The sequence below is a fragment of the Lactuca virosa genome, chromosome 3, assembly GCF_052849685.1.
Source record: "Lactuca virosa cultivar CGN04683 chromosome 3, Lactuca_virosa_CGN04683_v6, whole genome shotgun sequence".
NCBI classification, from domain to species: Eukaryota; Viridiplantae; Streptophyta; class Magnoliopsida; order Asterales; family Asteraceae; genus Lactuca; species Lactuca virosa.
In genome coordinates, this window is record NC_136428.1 from 243,557,724 (window position 1) to 243,569,291 (window position 11,568).

General features: G+C 38.4%; 1 non-coding gene across 1 annotated transcript; it reads right to left on the reverse strand.

Annotated features, from left to right (window-relative positions):
• Positions 1 to 1,600: 1,600 nt before the first annotated feature.
• Positions 1,601 to 1,707, reverse strand: LOC145168075 (small nucleolar RNA R71). Its single transcript, XR_013741666.1, has one exon. It is a non-coding gene; the product is annotated as a small nucleolar RNA R71 (small nucleolar RNA).
• Positions 1,708 to 11,568: the final 9,861 nt, after the last annotated feature.

Genomic DNA, 11,568 nt, shown 5'->3' on the forward strand with positions numbered 1-11,568 from the left:
TTTATGAATTTGGTTAATGCATGTGTTTGATTATCCTTACCTATCATGTTAAAGTTTGCATCTTTGTTGCTTTGATTCAAGTTAAGTGTAGTTTGATGACCAATTGAATTACATGAACTTGTTTACCTAGTAGTTTATGATCATTAAATTGCTAGAGCTAGGATTAATCACATTTTAGAATGAGTAATAAAAGTAACAACTTTAGCTGTGTTGGAGAACATAATTTGATCATAATTGTGTTTGGTAATTGATCCTAATCATAGATAATTATCATAGATGGATCTTACATAGCCCAATTATCATTAATAATCAATTATGTGTTTGCTTGTGTATGATCATTACATAGTATTACATGAATTGGTGAAAATATTAGGAGATCGGATCAAGACTGCTAATTACATTAATATTGGTAACCAACTGAATAAATCTATACTTAGAAACTACACATAGGAAAATGGGGGGATTCGAAGCTAAACGGAAGTGTCTTCTTAATCTTGTTTACAATCGTTTTTAGTTGAGTAATTAGTTCTAAGTTAATTTGAACTTGCAAAATCAGATAAAAAACCCTTTTTAATTATTGACTTTAGATTAATTTTTAGTAATTATTTTATTAGCTAAATCTATCCCTATGTTTGATACACAACTTACCTAAACTATTCTATAAATTTGAATAGGTACACTACCTAAGTGCAACTAGTTAGTTAAGTAGGTTATGATTATAAATTTAAAACTAGGTAGTATATAAATTGCACATCAAGTTTTTGGTGCCGTTGTCGGGGAATGGCAATTTCAGTTGTTAATTTAATTGTTTTAGGTTAATCGATTCTTTTTGTTGGGTAAAAACCGCAAAAAGTTAATTTTCTACAAAGTTTTTTTTTACGTTTGTTCGGTTCTCACGACGTCAGGATACACCTCACGGCGTGAGTTCAGTGTTTTCCAATTTCTCGTTTATTCTCTTTTTAGTTTGTTTTTACGCATTTGCATTTTGTTTTATTTCAGTACTTTATGACCCGAGGATCCAGAACTCTGATCATTCCACCACTTGAAGATCCGGAATCCACTTTCCATAAAAAGAAGGACAAAATGCTTGGCGAATCAAGTAGTACTTCTCATGTGGACAAGTTTGAAAGTTTTGAAAGAACTTTTAACGCAAAGGGGACTGGATATGAGGCGGGCACAAAAAGCGAATCTAGAGAAGAAGACATAAGAAGCGTGGTTGAAGAGATGGCGGATATCACGACCATGATGATGGGGGAGTACAAGAAAAGGTTGCGTAATGACAATGGTCCAGTTCTTGTACATCCCAAGATTCCAGCTGATAGGGGTTTGAGCTCAAGGGGCATCAATGATCAAGGACATACCTTTTTCCGGGAAAGAGTATGAAGATGCTTTCAACCATATCGATGAAGTCTTGGACATTGATAATTATTTCAATGTTCCAAACGTTTCAAGAGATGCAGTATTACTGATAATGCTTCCCGTGACATTTACTGGTGATGCAAAGATATGGTTGAAATCATTAACTCCTAGAACAATAAGGACTTGGGACAACCTTCGTGAAGTGTTTATTGAACAATTTAGTCCACCTTCAATGATCTCAAAGCTAAAGAAGAAGATAGCGAACTTCCAACAAGAAATGGGAGATTCATTATATGAGGCTTGTGAGAGATATAAAGGCCTTCTGAGAGATTGTCCTCAATATGACTTGAACGTGCAACAAGAAGTCTCTATTTTCTATGATGAGGTGAACGTTACAACAAGGCAACTCCTTGATTCTCAAGGACCAATGACAAATAAAGAATCGACCACCATCAAAGAGTTGATGGAAGAATTTGCAAAGCACTCGAGAGAATATCATAACCCACGAGAAGATGCTATAAGAGGAAATTGAAATGGAGGGAACGAGAACAAGGCAGCATTTTTGGCAAAATGAGAAAACATGGATCGAAGAATGATGAAACTGGATCAATCTATACATGCTATAAGAGTTGCTTATGAAAATTGTAATGGGCCACACTTAACTAAAGAATGTGATTTAGATGAATATGGAAATAGAAAAGCTCAAGTGTTTTACTCTAGTGGTGATAAATATGATGAAGATTGGAGGAAGTCGAAGAAGGAGTGGTTGCCATATGAATAATACAAAAAACAAAAAGAAGAAAAATATGGGCAAACTGGATGAGGTTACTACCAAAAAGATCAACCACCACCCTAGAAGAAGTTGGATTTCGAGTCAATGTTTAATAGGTTTATAGAAGCCTTTGAAAAAAGACACGATGCTACTGATGCTATATGATAAATCATCAAGCTTCCATAAAAAATATCAAGACTCAACTCGGGCAGTTAACTACACTTGTTAACGAAAGGTTACCACCCAAAAATCCTGATTCAAAACCACAACCACAAGTAATGGCCATATCCACTAATGAAGACCCTCATTCAGAGCCTATAGAGATCCACGATCCCGATCCACAGCCAAAAAGAATGAAGATTAAAGAAGAAGAAAGGGTTGATGCTCAGTTCTCATGACTTGAGGATCAAGAGCTTACTTCGTGGGCTCAGTTTGGACATAAAAATTTGTATCCTATTAAAACATATCATCCTCCGATACCTTTTCCTTCTTGAGCAAGGGCACACCAAGAACACAAGAGATTCATCAAGCAAGTCAAGAGTATTCCAATTATACCCCATTTATTGAATCGTTAGCAAAAATGCCCGAATATGAAAATTTTCTTCAAGACCTTCTAGACACTCGCCAACAATTACATAAAACTTCCAAGGTGGTTCTTAATGAATAATGTCCAGTGGTAATCATGGAAGAAATTTCAACTATGATGGGAGATCCAGGACGTAATACACTACCTTGTGAATTTGGCAATTCCAAGAAGACATTTGCCATAGCCAATTTGGAGCTACCATTAATCTGATGCCTTATTTATTTTATCAAAAGCTAAACCTTCCAGAACTGAAGACAACATGGATGGCAATCCACATGGCAAATTGGTTGGTAACTTATCCTCGAGGAATTGTTGAAGATTTATTGGTCAAAATTGGAAAAATTGTTATCCAATTGATATTGTAGTAATCAACATGAAAGAGGATGAGGATGTACCTATTATACTTGGATGCCTACTACTCAATACTACTAGAGCCTTGGTAGATGTTCGTGAATCAAAGCTTACTTTGCGAGTTGGAAAAGAAGAGATGACATTCGGAGTCGAAGAAGGATTCAAGAAGTTTAAGAATCAAAATGAAGTGTTCTTTATGGATGAAGACAATAAACTTGAAGAATTAGAGAAATTAATGGAAAAAGAGGTCCAGAAACGAGAAAAGCCTTAAGAAGAAGTCAAGCTTACTAAGCCAAAGAAGTCTTTGCCTTTACCACACCAAAAATTCAAGATGAAGAAATTTGTGAAAGCGAAGAAATAAGTTCAAGTGATGAAGAGGATGATCAAGAAGGAAAGGAAGTAAATCTTGACGGGATGGGGTTAGCCATGGAAGAATTAGCTACGAATAAAGTGAAGAGTTCAAGTGATGCAAAGTCCTAAAGAGTTAAAAGAAAACTTGAAGCTTGCTATCATCAAACGAAAAAGGAAAATTCAAAGAAAGCATATATAAGGAGAGTTCAAGCGTATAAGAAGAGGTGGAAGGAGCAAAAGGAGAAGGGGGCATTCCACTCCCAACTTACACAACGTAGAGCGGGAAGGAGTCCAGCTCACGACTCCTAAAAAAGAAATGCTTCTTGGGGGGGGGGGGGAATCTGATGTTTGAAGAATTTTTATCCTTTTGATTTAAGTTTTCTTTGTTTTATTTTTTTATAACCGAATGTGTGATGTTTGTTTTCTTCTTTCACTTTTACAATTTCCTTGGTTTGTTTTGTTCGCATAATCATTAGAATATCGAGAGAGAAAAAACCGTGCGTGTTAGATTTTTAAAACCGAAGACCACAATTTTTGATAAGTGTGGGGAAAAAATCATGTGCGAAGAGAGATTGGAGAAGAAAATAGGGAGTTATAGAAAACAAGGGTTCTTAAAATGAGTCTTAATTAGTTGAGAGGGCATTTGAAGTTTACACATATAGAAGAATTAGTGAAGAACATCATTACGTTATTCCCCAGTTCTCCCAACGTGAGACTCTACCCTTCACGTCGTGAGATGGATATTACCATGATCTGGAATTCGATTTAACCATACTCATATCATGAGCTTCTCAAATCTCATAACGTGAGCCATCTGAAATCGTGTTTTTTATTCATTCTTTTGATGATAAAATGTGGTGTATGCTTTCCCACATTACGATTAAAGTTTCTTGCACCATACTTTTTGAAGATATGATGTAACATCCCGACTCCTAGGTATAAAATTTAAAGCTTTATATTCATATTTTTAGACCTACTCGACGAGTTGGATGCCCCAACTCGTCGTGTAGAGACTAATCAGGTCGCGTGGTTTATGGAACCTACTCGATGAGTTGGAGGACCCCAACTCGACGAGTAGAGGTTGTGCATAAAAACACTAATTTTTAGGGTTTGCAGCCTATTTAAAGGACCTTAATTCCTCCTTCCAGCCTCCTTACCACCTTTCACATCTAGAAGCAAACCCTAATCGAGCTAACCTCCTATTTTGAGTGTGTGAGAGGCTAAAAGTGTGTGTTTGGTGCTTTTCTTGAAGAGACTTGAATATTGAGGAGCTTGGAACAAGAAGGAGCTTGTAGATCCAGCATCTACTTCGTTTTGGCATTCATTTGAAGGTAAAAAGCCACTACCTTGATCATTTTTTTGTTAGATCTCTCCATTCAAGAGTTTAGGGCCATTTCTAGCTTATTCTTGAGGCATTTCTAGTATTGGGCACGTTTTGAAGTGAGGAGTTCAAATCTGGACTCCTCTAGGCCCTCATGGACATAAAGACTCAAGCTTTATGAAGCTTTGGCCCTTCTCCATTGTGACAACCCGGAAATCGCTATCTCTAAGTTACTGCGATCATTGGAAGTCAGACTCGTTTTTGCTATATTTTAGCATCGTTGAGGGTCTATTTGAGTGTTCTAAGCCTAGTACATTCAAGGTTTGGGTCTGGGGATGAGTTATTTTAAGTTCATCGGGTTTCATTCAAGCAAAACACACCATCAAGAGGTGTGTACGGCCGTACACTCAAGGTGGCCGTGAACTTACCCCATGTGCATCATATTCCTTCCTTTCTCTTCAAGAGCTTTTAATCTTAGTGTATAATTGAGGTTGGATAGATTGAATCGGCCCGGAAAGACCACTCACAAGGTGTGTACGGCCGTACACAGGTCTACGGCCGTACACCACCCTCTCTCTCTCTCTCTATATATATATATATATATATATATATATATATATATATATATATATATATATATATATATATATATATATATATGTGTGTGTGTGTGTGTGTGTGTGTGTGTGTGTGGCTCATTTTCTCCTTTTTTCTCCTCATCCCAACCGTGATCACTCCCATTCTCTCTCAACTACCATCGGTTGTGAACACCCCAAGACTCCAAAAATGTAAGTGTTTCATCCTTAAAATTGTTATACTTGAAAGACCTCTAGATCCAAGACTCAATTCTTCATGTTTCAGCATCACCTTCATAACCTTGAAGGGTGTACGGCCGTAAACCCTTCATAGGTTGGCCGTACACACCCTAAAAGACCTCCAAAGTAAGAGTTCTTCCCCTATCGGCTAGTTAGACATGTTAAAGCCTTGATTCTAACCTTGAAACACCATAAAACTCATGATCATCAAGAGTGTATGGCCGTACACCCTTTCTACGGTCGTACACCCTTGTTAGGATGATAACTTTGAACCTAGAACACTTCCTAGACACTTGTTACCCATTAGAACTCTAGAACCTTTGAATCCCTAAGAATCAAGACCCAAATGTCACCATTCTTGGAGTGTGTACGACCGTACACTCATTGGCCGTACACTCTCTTGAGTGGCCGCAAACCCCTTTAAGTCAATCACATGTGATTGTAACACTTAGTTTCAAGTGTTTCCTAGTCCCTAAGGGTGTTTCCTTGCATGTTAGTTGTCCAAAACACTAATTACATGCCCATATATGCCATTATATGTAATTTAGGACTCGTTTGTATCTCGGAAATTCATTCGTGGAACTACTTATCGTTATGCGAGCCTTCATTCGAAACACTTACTACAGGTGAGTTCATACCCCTACATTTTCCGAGTTTTTAACGTTTTCAGGGGGAATACAACTAAAAGCACAAGTAACCTTGTGTTTAAAATATAATTTGATTTATTATATTTTTCTATTACTATTATACATTGAACATAGAAATTGCATACATGGTAAACATCGTCACCACTAGACTTGAAATCAGTTTTACTAAACATGTTAAAATACAAACATTACAAATACAGTTTTCAGAACAGAGGTAACAAACTTATGAATTATGAATTAAAATACACAATTTTATAAGGATTCATAACAAAAAGGGTTTTCATAGTATTATTCGTGAATTCGTTGAGAGAGCCAGCAGTGTAAGACGCCTTGTAACCAGAGTCTCCTGAGAGGGAGAGCGTGAGTTTGTGTATAGATCTATACGGGAGTGACAATCCCGCACCCTGACTATTAGCTACAGTCAACCGAGGGTGACAAACGTCATTTTTATCGACATACATCCGAGTACGTCGTATTGTTGATCGTCCATAATATGGTTATAAGAATCCACAGGTGAAACAACGACTCGTTCACATAATAATACACCTAACAAATAGACACTAGGATTAGTAACTATGTGATTACTTAGTATATACGCTAGGGTAATATGAAATTAACATCCAACTTGCAGCGGGATGTGTGATCTCCGCCTCATTTCCTGTTCCTTGTTTGGTTGTGAGCTTAGGGCGGAATCACCCAATCGACTGTCTGTTCGATCCAGATTTCTATAACTCGTATGTACTAAGTGATTGCATGAGGGTATTCACACTACGGTATTCACACTACGGTTTTCATACAAAGGTATTCATACAAAGGTTTTCATATTGGTTTTCAAACAGAACAATGTTTAAACAACATAAGTATGGTAGATGCTTATACTATTTGGTTTGGAACAGATAATTCAATAACTTACACTTAGGGAAAATATAGGATTTTCCAGGGTAAACATCAGTACTTACAACAACCGGTTAATTATTCAATTAACGAATATTCATCATTAATTCTATAATTCCTTAGTTTATGCATCCGGGTTACGTATGAAGAATATCCGATAGACTGTGGAATGTGTGGTTTCTGCCTTATTCCCTGTTCCTTGTTTGGTTGTGGGTTTAGGGCAGATCCACACAATTAACCGTCTATTCGATATTGGTTTATGCGTAACTAGTATGAACCAAGAAGTTATAGAAAGAATGGGTTTAATCATACTTTTCATAAGAAAATATTGGATTTTCTTGAGGAACACTTTCAACAGATATCAAAGGATCAATACAGTTAACTTTGTAAGTATCTAGTGAATACTTCACGATTATCTACATAAGGATCCGACAACCAGTGGAATGTGTGGCCTCCGCCTCACTTCCTATTCCTTGTTTGGTTGTGGGCTTGGGGCAGAACCACACAATCGATTGTTTATTCGATCTGGATTGCATATGATTTGTATACATTAAGTACTCGCATGAGGAACTGGTAAGAATCATTTTTACTTAAGGTTTATACATTCATTACATTAGAAAATATAAGTTTTTCTGGAGAAACATAACGTACTTTTCGAAAGGACAAAGAACAATTTTCTAAAACAAAAAGCTTATGAACTCACCAGCTTTATGCTGGTACTCTTTCAAAACCTACTTGTATTCTCAGGACATTAGTAGACAGGTACACGCAACGGGTTCAAGAAGATGGAGCATAGTAGCTTGAGTCTTTACTTGTTATTTACTTTTGGAGTCAATCGTGTATGATCCAAATGTAATGTAAACCTTATACTATTAATACAATGGTTTTTGTTGCTTTGATTACTATTATTCAATTGCTGTGATACTATACATGACGTCCTCCGCCCCCGAACGTTTCCGCCGTTTCGGTTTGGGGGTGTGACATACATGCCTAAAACCTCTTCTTAAGGCTACTTTTAGTGTTTTACACCCTTTGAGGCCTTACATGCACGTAAAGTTGGCAACTTTATGTGGTATCTCAGTTCCATGAAGCTAGATCTATAGTTTGGGGCCTTGGAATCGATTAGAAATGGCTGAACACGTTAAGACAGGAAGAACTCGACGAGTTGCGTAGCCAACTCGACAATTTGGTTAGGGTTTACCCGTTTTATGGATTCTGAGTGAACTCAGCGAGTTGGCAAGATAACTAGACGAGTTGGTTAGGGTTTTCCTGATATTCTGGATGTTGCATGGACTCGACGAGTTACTTGGTAACTCGGCGAGTTGACTCGGGCTTTCTCGGTTTTTCTGAGTTTGAAGGAACTCGACGAGTCTATAAGCTGCACTCGTCGAGTTGGGTCAACATGGACTGTTGACCTTGACCGTTGACTTTGACTTTTACCAAGGGTTGACCAAGTTTTACTTTTGAGGGTATTTTGGTAATTTGGGAGTTGTTGGAATTGGTTCATTGGTGGTTGTAGGTGTTTGAGTTTGGAGCCGTGTTTTGGGAGTTTGATCTTTCCAGTTCAGTTCGACATTGTGAGGTGAGTTGTCCTCACTATACTTAGGGGTCGAAGGCACCAAGGCCGGCCCATTAGATCTGATATCCTAGTAGTTGTTGATATGTTGAGTGTGAGTTAGTTATGCATGCTAGTTTGGATGTTTGAAAAAGTTTAATTTTTTTTTTGAAATTTATAGATGTTACAAGTTGGTATCAGAGCATTGGTTTGAGTGAATTGGAGGAACACTCGTGTGAATCCAGTCTCAAACCAACGAAAAAGGTTATCAAAATGATTTTCAAATGGTTTTCCAAATACTAAAGGAGGATGCAGAGTGTACGATCAGCAGGAGCGAATAAGTAGACCCCAAAATACCATACTGTTATTTGATATTGTGATATGTTAAAACATCATGCTAGAGATAGGCTAGGGATCTTCAGGAATTGCATGATAGAATTGTCTGATTATATGATGCCTGGTAGCCTAGAGTTTTCCTTGTATGAAATTGACATCATTACTATAGTTGCTTAGTGTATGCATCATAGTTGTACATAATTAAGATCTTATAGCCTGAGAATGTTTGGTTTAGCCTTATTTCATGTTCTTGTTTGATGAAGGGCTTAGGGTAGGATCATATATTTGAATGTCTATAGGGTCCAGCGTTATGTATGACTAGCATACACAAGTGTTGCAGGGTTGGTGGAAGTTTCATGATGAGTTTTGTGGGGTCCGTCAGCTAGTTGTGAGATATTTAGCCTTCCTTTAGGAGTGAGGATTGAGTGTTCGCCTTTGCGCATATACGTTGTTAGGGCATTATGATGACACTTGAGACAAATATGGGTAGGTGTGGAAGGTAGTATGGGCTTATACTACTGAAAACACAAGGTAGCAAGGAAGTCACAACCCCTAGGGTTTAGTTGGGAGTTGGTTCCCCGTTATTTATGCGGATTATCTGATATCCTCCTGGTATATTTTTAGTATGGTGACTACGAGGCGATTTGAGACCGGATCCGTGTAACATCCCAAAATTCAAGACCAAAAATTTCATTTTTAATATAACGATTCATAAAACAATTTATAAGAAAACATCATCAAGTAATTTATTTCATAAAAACCATAGATCACGTGTCACAAAACAATATCATCAAATAGTAACAATGTCAGACTACAAGTCCCAAGAATCTCATATGCGGAAAATCATGTGTGTGATGCGCTGCTACCGTGTCGGCTCCTTTCCCTTCAAAGAAGAAATACCTGAAACAAAAACTGAAAACCGTAAGCACAAAGCTTAGTGAGTTCCCCCATCATACCACATACCATATAACATACATAATGTATAACATATCCGGGTACTGATCTACCCCTTCGGTCTCTTTCAACCGGTAACTGTCTAGCATATCAGGGTGCTGGCCTACCCCATCGGTCTTATCGACCGGTACCTAGCCTAGCATATCAGGGTGTTGGCATACCCTTTCGGTCCTTTCGACCGGTACCTTGCCTAGCATATCAGGGTGTTGGCCTACCCCTTCGGTCCTTTCGACCGGTACCGGGGACTATTTCACCCCCTACTCTACCACATAGTATCCTAGTGCATAAAATATAATCATATACCGCCTAGCTTATCTGGGTGTTGGCATACCCCTTAGGCCCTATCGACCGGTACTGGGGTCTATCCTACCCCCCTATCACATAACATCATATCATACTAGCATGAAATCATAACAAATAGCAACATACTAGATAATCATCACAAAGACAATCTTCTCTACTATAGCTCTTACTAGTGGGCCGACCTTGGTGCCTTAGACCCACTTCTACTGGAAGGTATCTCACCTCAATGTCGTGAAGTAGCTGAACTGTCCTCACTGCTGGGATCAAATCTCCTCAAACTCCTACACATAACATCCCTTTTAATTACTCTTTCAAACTTATAACCCCTTTAAGGGTCAACTCTGGTCAATGGTCAAGTCAAGGTCAACACTTCTGGTCAAAGTCAACTTTCTGGTCCAAGTCAACATTCTGGTTGACTCAACTCGTCGAGTCCCATGATTCAGAGAATCTCAAACTTGCGATCTAACTCGTCGAGTTACCCTCTATATCGTCAAGTTTCTCCTTATGAAAGAATCAAGACTTTCCGTTTGAACTCGTCGAGTCCTTGCTTGGACTCGTCAAGTTCTCCTTCATAAAAGTCGGGACATTTGCTATTAACTCGCCGAGTTCATCCTTGGACTCATCGAGTTCTTTGATTTTTCAAGTCCATAAACACGTCCAACTCGCTGAGTCATCTTCTAGACTCAACAATTTTGCTTAGTACCAGAAAAGGTTGAGGAACCACGACCCAACTCGCCGAGTCCTAAGAACGACTCGTCGAGTCCCCCAAAGTCTAATTCCATACAGCCGATTTTAGTCGACCTTAATGCATCCAAAACATAGATCTGGCCTTCTAGGGTCGATATAACTCGTAAAGTTACAAACTTTACGTTCATGCATGGATTGTTTAGCTCAAAAAGGCTCTGAAAGTGGTTCTTATGATGCATGGGACTCCCATGGCCATAAAGTTGGCACCTTTATGCCATGAATTCCCTCAAAGACCCTGGATCTGAAGTCTTAACCCCGAACATGCTTGCATCCATGAATGGTTCCAAAATGGCTCCTTAAAGCCCTAAACTACTCCATGAAGGGATCTCGTAGATGAATGGACAAGGTACAAACTTTATACCTCAAATGAGCTAGAAATGGGGTTCTTCTTCTGGATCCAAATCTCCTTCCTTCAACCAAGCACTTCTAGCTTTCCCTCCTTCAATAAATCACCAAGAAATCACTTCTTTTTCACTCACAAACACTCACAAAGCTCAAGATCACGAGTTAGGGTTTTCTGGACTAGGGGAGGCGATGAGGGAGGCCACAATGGGGGTGTTAAGGTCTTTAAATAGGA